Below are 10,874 nucleotides of genomic sequence, written 5' to 3'. Positions count from 1 at the left end.
CCCCCCACCCAGCCCACTAACCCTCCCCACTCAGCTCACTGCCTCTCCACACAGCTCACTGCCCGCCCACCCAGCCCACTAACCCTCCCCACCCAGCTCACTGCCCCCACACCCAGCTCACTGCCCCCCCACCCAGCCCACTAACCCTCCCCACTCAGCTCACTGCCCCTCCACACAGCTCACTGCCCCTCCACCCAGCCCACTAACCCTCCCCACCCAGCTCACTGCCTCTCCACACAGCTCACTGCCCCTCCACACAGCTCACTGCCCCTCCACCCCACTCACTGACCCCCCCCCTCACCCAGCCCACTGACACCCCACCCCACTCATTGACCCCCCCCCACCCAGCTCACTGAGCCCCTCACCCAGCTCAGTGCACCCTCACCCAGCCCACTGACATCCCACCCTGCTCAGTGCCCCCTTCACCCTGCTCATTCCACCCCCCCCCACCCAGCTCTGTGCCTCCCTGTGTTACCAAGGGACCGGGGCAGAAAGAATCACTACCTCCTTTCCCAATTCTCTGCACACTGGATTGATTCAGGGAGAAGTTCCCCTGTTGGAAACTTGGGACAGGATTGTCCAGGTTCTCGAGGTGATCCCACCAAACAAGGTTCTGCACGGACACCCCTTTGTAGAATCCACACACACACAATCCCGCATTTAACTATCCTGTCCAGCCAGGCACTGAACTGAGAGATGGATATAATCCGAGGCACAGTGAAGTTTATTTTGTTTATTGGATGTGTCTGTAATCATTGGCTGTTCATTTGTCATGAATTTGCCGCTCTGTTTGACCCAGGTGCCAAACTGAGGCAGGGAGATAATTACACATGGTGCGTGTTCATTATGTGTAAACCACCTCACGGGACTGAACTCTGCTGATCTGCTCGGTACATTTGTAATGTTGATTTTGTTCAATAAAGCTCAACAAATGTTAGAAAATTAATCTTACTGAGTTTCTGTCTGCTGGTTCTCAAAATCTGATTGGTGTGGGATAGTGGGGAGTTAGAATCATAGAATTCCCACTGTGCAGAATAAGGCCGTTCGGCCCATCGAGCCTGCACCTACAATGATCCCACCCAGGCCCCATCCCTGTAACCCCACATATTTACCCTGCTAATCCCCTTGACACTAATGGATAATTTAGCATGGCCAGTGTACCTAACCAGCACGTCTTTTGACTGTGGGAGCAAATCACAGCAGCCGGAGGAAGCCCATGCAGAAATGGGGAGAATGTGCAAGCTCCACACAGACAATGATCCAGCCAGCAATTGAACCCAGGCCCCTGGTGCTGTGAGACGGTGATGTTAACTCGTGTGCCACCCATTGTTAGAGCACAGGAGACCACTGAGCTCTATAGCGTGCAAGAAACAACACTTTTCACTGCATACATTAGTATGTGACAATAATAAGTCAAAAAATCCCTCTGGAACATTCTTAAAATACCACTGAGTAAATGCTGAGGTGAAAGATTCAAAGTTATTTCCAATATTAGATCCCATACAGCACCCAGCAGGGTAGAGATGATAATTATAGGATGGATGTCAGAGGTAGGTTCTTTACTCAGAGGGTAGTAAGGGCGTGGAATGCCCTGCCTGCAACAGTTGTGGACTCGCCAACTTTAAGGGCGTTCAAATGGTCAGTGGATAGGCATAGGGATAACATTGGAATAGTTTAGGTTAGAGGGTCATTAGATTGGTTCCACTGGTCGGCGCAACATCGAGGGCTGAAGGGCCTGTACTGCGCTGGAATGTTCTATGTTGGCCTCAGGTACTCCTCTGATGTGTTTACATAGCTAGTAAGTATAGACACCGCAATACCTGAGGGAACATGAAATGAAGGCAGAAAATTCTAGAATTACTCAACGGGACTGAAATGGGAATAATTGCTTCAGCTTCTTTGAGTCATGGTGTTCCATTGGTACTCAGCTTGACTGAAGTAAGGAGTGGGACAGCAAGGAGGAAATCAACTCCTGCATGACTGCCTCTGACATTCCTCTGATGCATATTGGAATGGGTACCAAGTTCAGGAGGACCTTAGCATGATTGTCATCCTCTACCATCCAGAAGAAGAGCAGCCAATTTCTTGGGAATACTCCAAGTCTGATTTGGAAATATATCACTGTGCCTTCATTGTCACTGGGTCAAAACCCTGGAACCCCCTAAGAGCACTGTGGGTGTACCTACACCTCTGGGACTGAAGTAGTTCAAGCTTGACCTGAGTTCAATTCCGGCCTCGAGTGTCTGTCTTTGTGGAGTCTGCACATTCTCCCCATGTCCATGTGGGTTTCCTCCGCCAGTCCGAAGGGTTAGATGGATTGGCTATGCTAAATTGCACCTTAGTGTCCCAAGATGTGTAGGTTAGATGGTTTAGCCAGGATAAATGCATGGGGATTATGGAAATAGGATGGTGGGGGTGGGGAGAGATCCTGATGGGATGCTCTTTTGAAGATTCAATGGGCTGAATGGCCTCTTTCTGCACTGTAGGGATTGCATTAAATGAAGGCAGCTCACCATCACCTTCTCAAGGGAAACTAGTGATAGGCAATAAATGCTGGCCTAACCAGTGATGCCCAATCCCATAATATTAATTTTTTTAAACCTCCCACAGACCTGCTGTCACAATAGTACATGTACAACCACTGGCAGCAGAGGAGAGGGCACACTCTAAACCCGTCCAGATTGAGAAAAGGTGAATAAATTTGAAAGCGACAAAAATGAATGAAAGCACAAGATTACTTTTAGTAAATGTGGATGTCACTTGTAAGTCTGTCCATTATTGTCAATCCCCAGTTGCCCTTGGGAAAGTACTGGGAAGCCTTCTGCCGAAACCATTGCAGTCTGTGTAATGATCCAGCTCATCTCTGTGCTGCCTCACCCTCCCTCCCTATCTCTCGAACCTCCTCCAATCCTACCCAGCAGATCTCCAATTCTGCCATCTTAATATGGCCTCATACATCGCTCCTGAATTAGCTGCCTAGGCGCCAGAATAGCTGTGTGAATACATAATATTTACAGTGGAGGCAATGAAAACATTAACTTTATTGGAACGTTTACAAGAGCGAGCAAGATCACGTACCATTGCATCACTTCCTGCAGTGATGTCTATTGTGTCTCATTAGCATATCAGAAAACATTAATCCCTCGCAGTGCAGGGACAAAGTGTTAGAGTTACCACAAGATCTCTCTGCTTCTTTAGCACCAAGGTTGCTCCTATGCAGTTTTACACCACTGACTTCACAGTCCCTTTAAAGTTGATACACAATCTTGCCTGTATGCAGTTTAAAGGGGGGCATGTGTTTGTGTGGGACCTGCAAGCATAGCTCTACACCCTGGCAGCTAACAGCAAAATATTGTTTTAAAGTAAGAAGTCTCACAACAGCAGGTTAGAGTCCAAAAGGTTTATTTGGTAGCATGAGCTTTTGGACCTCTGCCTCTTCATCAGGCGAGTGGAGAATTGGGTTTACAAACAGGGCGTACACATATAGACATAGACACAATTGCAAAATAATGGTTGGAATGCAAGTCTTAACAGATTAATGAGGTTTACCTCTTTAACCTGTCATTATCCCTTTCTCCACTCGCATTGTCTGTATCTGTAAAGACTTGAGAGTGTGAGGCAGCAGTGCTAACCACCCTTAGAGAATCACCATCAGTTGTGGAGATAAATATTATAGATATACTTGAGGGCAACGAGGTAAACATATGAAGGAATAAAAGATTATTTTGATGGGATTATGTGAAAGTGGGAGTTAACGTTTAAACGGATCGCTAATCATAGAATAAGAGAATCCCTACAGGAGGCCATTCAGCCCATCGAGTCTGCACTGACAACAATCCCACCACAGGCCCTATCCCCACAACCCCACACATTTACTAATGCCAGCACAGACATGCTGGGCCGAATGGCCTGTTTGTGTTCGGTAACCTCTCCTTTCCTTTGTGATGTTCTGTCTTTCGAAGGTGGAGTTGATCCGAATGATCGAGAGGTCCATTTACAGCTCAAAGTACATCTTTGTGGAGAACCATTACCGAAGGTGAGCACTTAGTGCACCAACTAAATCAGTGTGAATTCTCCTCTCGTTCACTGCTCTGGTTAATGTGACTCTGTTCCCACGTCTGGCAAAGATAAGCACATTTACTTTAATTTCACCTTGAAGTAAGTGAAGGCAGGAACTGAGTTAAGAGGAAAGGTTAATAATGGATGAAGCTGTTGGGTTTGGAGGTGGGACTGGGATTGTCTGGATTGAGGTCTGAGTCCTGACCCCTTTGACTGAGCTGGAAATGCTACTCCTGAACTGTGAGCTCGTTGCAGGGAGTGCTGTTTGCCCGGATATCTCACATAGGGTCTGATAGAGGACATTGAATATTAGAACGAGCTCAGTCAGATAAGGACTGACCCATTTCTCAACTTCATTCACCTGAGTTTGCTCCCCTACCGACCCAACAGAAATCTATGATGTGGAGATGCCGGCGTTGGACTGGGGTGGGCACAGTAAGGGCTCTTACAACACCATAGAACATAGAACATTACAGCGCAGAACAGGCCCTTCGGCCCACGATGTTGCACCGACCAGTTAAAAAAAAACAATGACCCTCTAACCTAAACCAATCCCTTTTCATCCATAAACCTATCCACGGATCTCTCAAACTAGGCACATTTACAACTGCAGCAGGCAGGGCATTCCAATCCCTCACCACCCTCTGGGTAAAGAACCTACCCCTGACATCCATCCTATAACTACCTCCCCTTAATTTAAAGCTATGTCCCCTCGTGCTAGCTTTCTCCATCCGAGGAAAAAGGCTATCACTATCCACCTTATCTAAACCTCTAATCATCTTATATGTTTCAATAAGATCCCCTCTTAGCCGCCTTCTTTCTAGCGAAAACAACCCCAAATCCCTCAGTCTCTCCTCATAGGACCTCCCCTCCATACCAGGCAACATCCTGGTAAACCTCCTCTGCACCCTCTCCAAAGCCTCCACATCCTTCCTGTAATGTGGGGACCAGAACTGCACACAATACTCCAAGTGCGGCCGCACCAGAGTTTTGTACAGTTGCAACATGACGCTGCGACTCCTAAATTCAATCCCCCTACCAATAAACGCCAAGACACCGTATGCCTTCTTAACAACCTTATCTACTTGATTCCCTACTTTCAGGGATCTATGTACACATACACCTAGATCCCTCTGTTCATCCACACTATTCAGAGTCTTCCCGTTAGCCCCATACTCAACACATCTGTTATTCCTACCAAAGTGAATTACCTCACACTTCTCCGCATTAAACTCCATCCACCACCTCTCGGCCCAGCTCTGCAACCTGTCTAAGTCACCCTGCAAACTATGACACCCTTCCTCACAATCTACCACACCTCCGACTTTGGTGTCATCAGCAAATTTACTAATCCACCCAACTATACCCTCATCCAGATCATTAATAAAAATTACAAACAGCAGTGGCCCCAAAACAGATCCCTGAGGCACACCACTCGTAACTGAACTCCATGACGAATATTTACCATCAACCACCACCCTCTGTCTCCTATCTGCTAGCCAATTCCTGATCCAATTTCCTAGATTACCCGCAATCCCATACATCTGCATTTTCTGCAGAAGCCTACCATGGTGAACCTTATCAAACGCCTTACTAAAATCCATATATACCACGTCAACTGCCTTTCCCCCATCCACCTCTTTGGTCACTTTCTCAAAAAACTCAATAAGGTTAGTAAGGCACGACCTACCCGCTACAAAACCATGCTGACTATCTCCAATCAATTCATTACTCTCCAAATAACTATTAATCCTATCCCTAATAATTTTTTCTAAAACCTTGCCCACAACAGAAGTAAGACTCACCGGTCTATAATTCCTAGGGAAGTCTCTGTTCCCCTTCTTAAACAATGGGACAACATTCGCTATCCTCCAATCTTCCGGTACTATACCTGAGACCAACGACGACCTGAAGATCAGAGCCAGAGGCTCTGCAATCACCTCTCTTGCCTCCCAGAGAATCCTAGGGTAAATCCCGTCCGGACCAGGGGACTTATCTATTTTCAAACCCTCAAGAATATCTAGCACATCCCCCTTATCAACTGCAATACTGTCTAGTTTACACCCCTGCAACCCAGTGTTCTCCTGAGCTACATTCATGTCCCCCTGCGTGAACACCGAAGAGAAATATTGGTTCAATGCCTCACCAATCTCTTCCGGTTCCACACACAACTTCCCTCTGCTGTCTGTAACTGGCCCTAATCTTGCCCTAACCAACCTTCTGTTCTTAACATACCTATAGAACACCTTAGGATTCTCCTTAATCCTATCAGCCAAAGTCTTCTCATGTCCTCTTTTAGCCCTTCTTAATTCACTCTTCAACTCCCTCCTAGCCAATCTAAAGCTTTCTAGTGCACTACCTGAGCCCTCAAGTCTCATCCGAACATAAGCCTCCTTTTTCTTTTTAACCAACGAATCAACTTTTTTAGTGCACCACGGTTCCCTAGCTCTACCAATTCCTCCTTGCCTGACAGGGACATACCTATCAAGGATTCGCAGTAACTGCTCCTTGAAAAAACTCCACATTTCGGATGTTCCCAGTCCCTGTAGTCTCCTAGTCCAACCTATGCTTCCTAATTCTCTCCTAATAGCCTCATAATTACCCTTCCCCCAGCTAAAACTACTGACCCGAGGTTCATGCCTATCCCTTTCCATCACTAAGGTGAACGTAACCGAATTGTGGTCACTATCACCAAAATGCACACCAACTTCCAAGTCCAGCACCTGGTCTGGCTCATTTCCCAGCACCAAATCCAATATAGCCTCACCTCTAGTTGGCCTATCAACATACTGAGTCAAAAAAACCTTCCTGCACGCTTTGTACAAAAACTGACCCCTCTAACGAGCTAGAGCTATAGCAATTCCAATCAATATTAGTAAAGTTAAAGTCCCAGGTTAAAGTCCAACAGGTTTATTTAGTAGCATGAGCTTTTGGAGCGCTGCTCCTTCATCAGGTGAGTGGAGAGGTGGTTTCACAAACATAGCATATATAAACACAGACACAACTGCAAGACAATGGTTGAAATGTGAGTCTTTACAGGTAATGAAGTCTTTGATTTGATTACCTGTAAAGACTGTTAAAGACTTGATTACCCTGTAAAGGTTCACATCCCAACCATTATCTTGAAACTGAGTTTGTGTCTATATATGGTCTGTTTGTGAACACAACTCACTCACCTGATGAAGGGGCAGCACTCTGAAAGCTCATGATTCCAAATAAATCTGTTGGGCTTTAACCTGGTGTTGTGAGACTTCTTACTGAGCCCACCCCAGTCCAAAGCCAACATCTCCACATCATTGTTTTTAAGATTCCCTTCAAATCTATCATTGACCAAATTTCTGATCACCTGACATATAAAACCCAGGGGAAAGTGATCTTTAAGCATCTTGGCGTTGGGTTAAACATTTCCCCAGCATTCTACCCCACTCTGGCAAGTCTGAAGCTGCTGTGCTACACACTTCTCACCCGACCCCTGTCAGAATTCCAGGCGAGACAAAGTTGTGGGGAGGGGGGGAGAATCGTAACCTGGCAGACGCGCTGGGAAATACTTCCCTGCCAAGGGAATTAACTGGGAAGTTCAAAATTCCAAGAGGAAAAATGCCCTGAAGCAGGAACCCCCAAAACTCTGATTTAAGTCACAGACTTCAGGTGGTTCTGATGACTGTTAGCAGAACAGTTACCCAGGAAACTTTGATAAGATTAAAACCACTTCTAACTCCTGGGTAACTCTGGTACTGAGCCTGACCTCCGACCTTCCCCCTTTCTCCCTCTCAACTCCAAACCACCCAACCTCCCCTCCCCCCCCCCCCCCCCCCAAACCACCAATCTTCCCCCACCCCCACCTCAATCCCTGTTTTCCCTTTTCCTCAAAGAGGTTGGGACATTGAAACTTACCCTCTTTAAGCATCTTGGTGTTGGGTTAAACAGAGCCTTTGTTTCCCCAGCACTCTACCCCACTCTGGCAAGTCTGAGGCTGCTGTCCTGCACATTTCTCACCCGGCCCCCGTCAGAATTCCAGACGAGAGAAGTTCCAACCTGGGGTGAGGAAAAATGTAAGGTGAGGCAGTCTGACAGCGATTGCCAATCGGCAGAAGTTCAGGGACAAGTATCTGCTGAAGTGGCTTGGTGCAATGTTTAACTTGTCGGCAAACTCATCTCGGGTCAAACTTCTTTCAGGCAAAGATGGATTTGGACCCAGTTTGGAGCCGAGTCCCAGAGTCAAAGCACAATGCTGCAATGTAGCAATTTTCAGCAAATTAACTTCTGAGTGAAGTTACCAAATAAATCACAACAAAAATCGCCATCACTGCTGGGACACTTTATTGACAGTTTAACGTACACAATCTGGGACAGACAGCGAGATATCCAATATGGCAAGCTGTGTCTGTGAGAGGTACAAAATCACAGAAATCAGAGTCCCCACAGTTCAGAAAGGAGGCCATTCGGCCAAATGAGTTTGCACCGACTCTCCGACAAAACATCCCACCCACACCCTCCTCTGCCCCATCTCCGTAACCCCACACATCCCACCTGGGCCATTCCCCAAACCATCCTCATAATCCCATGCATTTACTCCACTAATCCCCCTGACCTACATACTCGAGGGGTGATTTTTATCATGGCCAATCCACCTAACCTGCACATCTTTGGAATGTGGGAGGAAATCGGAGCACCCTGAGGAAACCCACGCAGACACAGGGAGAATGTGCAAACTCCATACAGACAGAGGCCGGAATTGAACCCGGGTCCCTGGCGCTGTGAGGCAGCAGTGTTAACCACTGTGCCACCGTGTTGCCCTATCACAAAGAAATTATTTCCTTTTCTCTCCTGAAGCCACTGACTCCCCCTGAGAGTCAGCCTAATTAGAAAAGGTTAGTTCTATAATACACGGGGTAAATCTGTAACAGACATTTCCCCTCCTCCCCCAGGGAACAATCCCAGAGCAGGAATGGAACCTGCAGACTCCGGTTCACTGAGGCTCAATGGTTCCATCCATTCTGCAGAGAAAGTTAATTCTTCAGAAAGCGGGCAGTTATGTAATAATTGGAGATTAGTTTTAACAATTCGTTATGTTATGTAAATATCATCTCCAACATTGAAAGCTTAGGGCGAGTAAATACAACCCAGCTCAGAGGCTCGGCCAGTACTAACCATCCTTTACTGACATCGTCATTCTCTATCCCACCCCTCACGACCCTGAGCTCCTCTTTCAGCTTGGTCAAACTCCAATAGGAGCTAGCCTTCTTGTCCACCACCTTGCCCTTTCCTTCTTGGTGTTAGCACACGACTGTCCATCAGCCATGGCACAGTGGGTGCCACTCACCGACAGAGTTGAAGGTTCACGTCCCACTCGGGCGATTTGAGCACGCCATCTAGACTGACATTACCAGTTCCCCAGTACTGACAAAGTGCCACAGTGCTGTCTTCGCTGTATTTCTGATGAGGCATTATGGTGATGCCCACCTGCCCTCTTAAACGGCCCACCGCCACTACTCTTGAAAAGCAGTACCTTTTTTTCCCAATGCCCATCCCTCAACCAACATATTCTATGAAAAAGAAAGTTTGTCTGCCGGTTATCATGTTGCTATTTGTTGGAGCTTGCTGTGTTTGAACTGGAGTCTACATTGTAACAGTGAGTGTACTGAAGTATCCCAATGGTTGTAACAAGAAATCATGAACTTGTACAAAGTGTCTACTTTCCTTAACAACACAATTTAGGGAATAAACTGTCCGACTATTCCCAGCGCCTCACTGAGAGCTCTATTCACGCAGACAAGAACAATAAAAAACAATAGTTATTCCAGCATTCAGCAGTATTCAATTCTAGAAATTACCTTTTAACTTGTAGAGGGTCCATTAAACAAGACAGTTATTAATAAACACAATAAACTATTTGAGGGAAAGTCCTCCTCCAGTGATGAGAATGTGGAACTCGCTCACACAGGGAATAGCTGAAGGGAACAGCAGAGATTAATCTGGGGGGAAGAAGCATTGTAATGCCACCAGCAGACACCACCAAATTCAGCAGCAAGAAAGGTGGCCCCAGCTTCAATGCCCTCTCCCCTTAGAGCCCTTTGCTTTCTAGAGAAACAGCCTTGGATTTCCAGTCTATTCACACTGACGTAAACATACACACATATGTAATCCCTCAACTTGGAAAAATTGGACACGTGAGAAATAAAACTGCCTGGTTTTCACGATCTACACATCCGTCAATAAAACCCCATAACCCACGTGTACTAACACCCTCTACACGAGGGAGAAAGGAATAGGACAGCGATTAGACATTAAATACTGAATGTTTTCAAGTAGTAGTTAGCTAAAGCAATTGGAGCAAAAGGGATCAAAGGATACAGGGGTTAGGTTATTGAGTTGGACAGTCAGCCATGATCATAATGAATGGTGGAGCAGGCATAATGGGCCGAATGGCCTCCTCCTGCTCCTATTTTCTATGTTTCAGCAGTGGAGAGAGTCTGTGTTGAGCATAAATATTGACCAATTGGGCCAAATGGCTGGTTTCTGTGTTGTAAATATTGTCTAACACATTCCGTCGACAAGACTGGTCATTTCATGTTTCATTTCTATTCTACAGTTGCAAGTCACATGAGATTGACACATGACTACGTCTCCATGAGTTAAGAATGCCTGAATCCACCCCCCCCCCCCCCCCCCCACCGATCCCATACGAGGTGTGGAATGTAACATCTCTCAAAGCGGGGAATAGCACAGGAAAGGTGCAGGAAGAGGAATAAAAGTGGGGGCAAACTTCAAGCACAAGTAGCAGCCGGAAGATACGGTCAAAACTGAGGCCAAGG

Source organism: Carcharhinus amblyrhynchos, chromosome 4 (assembly GCF_965287045.1).
Source record: "Carcharhinus amblyrhynchos chromosome 4, sCarAmb.v2.hapA, whole genome shotgun sequence".
In the NCBI taxonomy this organism is placed as follows: Eukaryota; Metazoa; Chordata; class Chondrichthyes; order Carcharhiniformes; family Carcharhinidae; genus Carcharhinus; species Carcharhinus amblyrhynchos.
Note: the sequence above shows the minus strand (reverse complement) of the source record.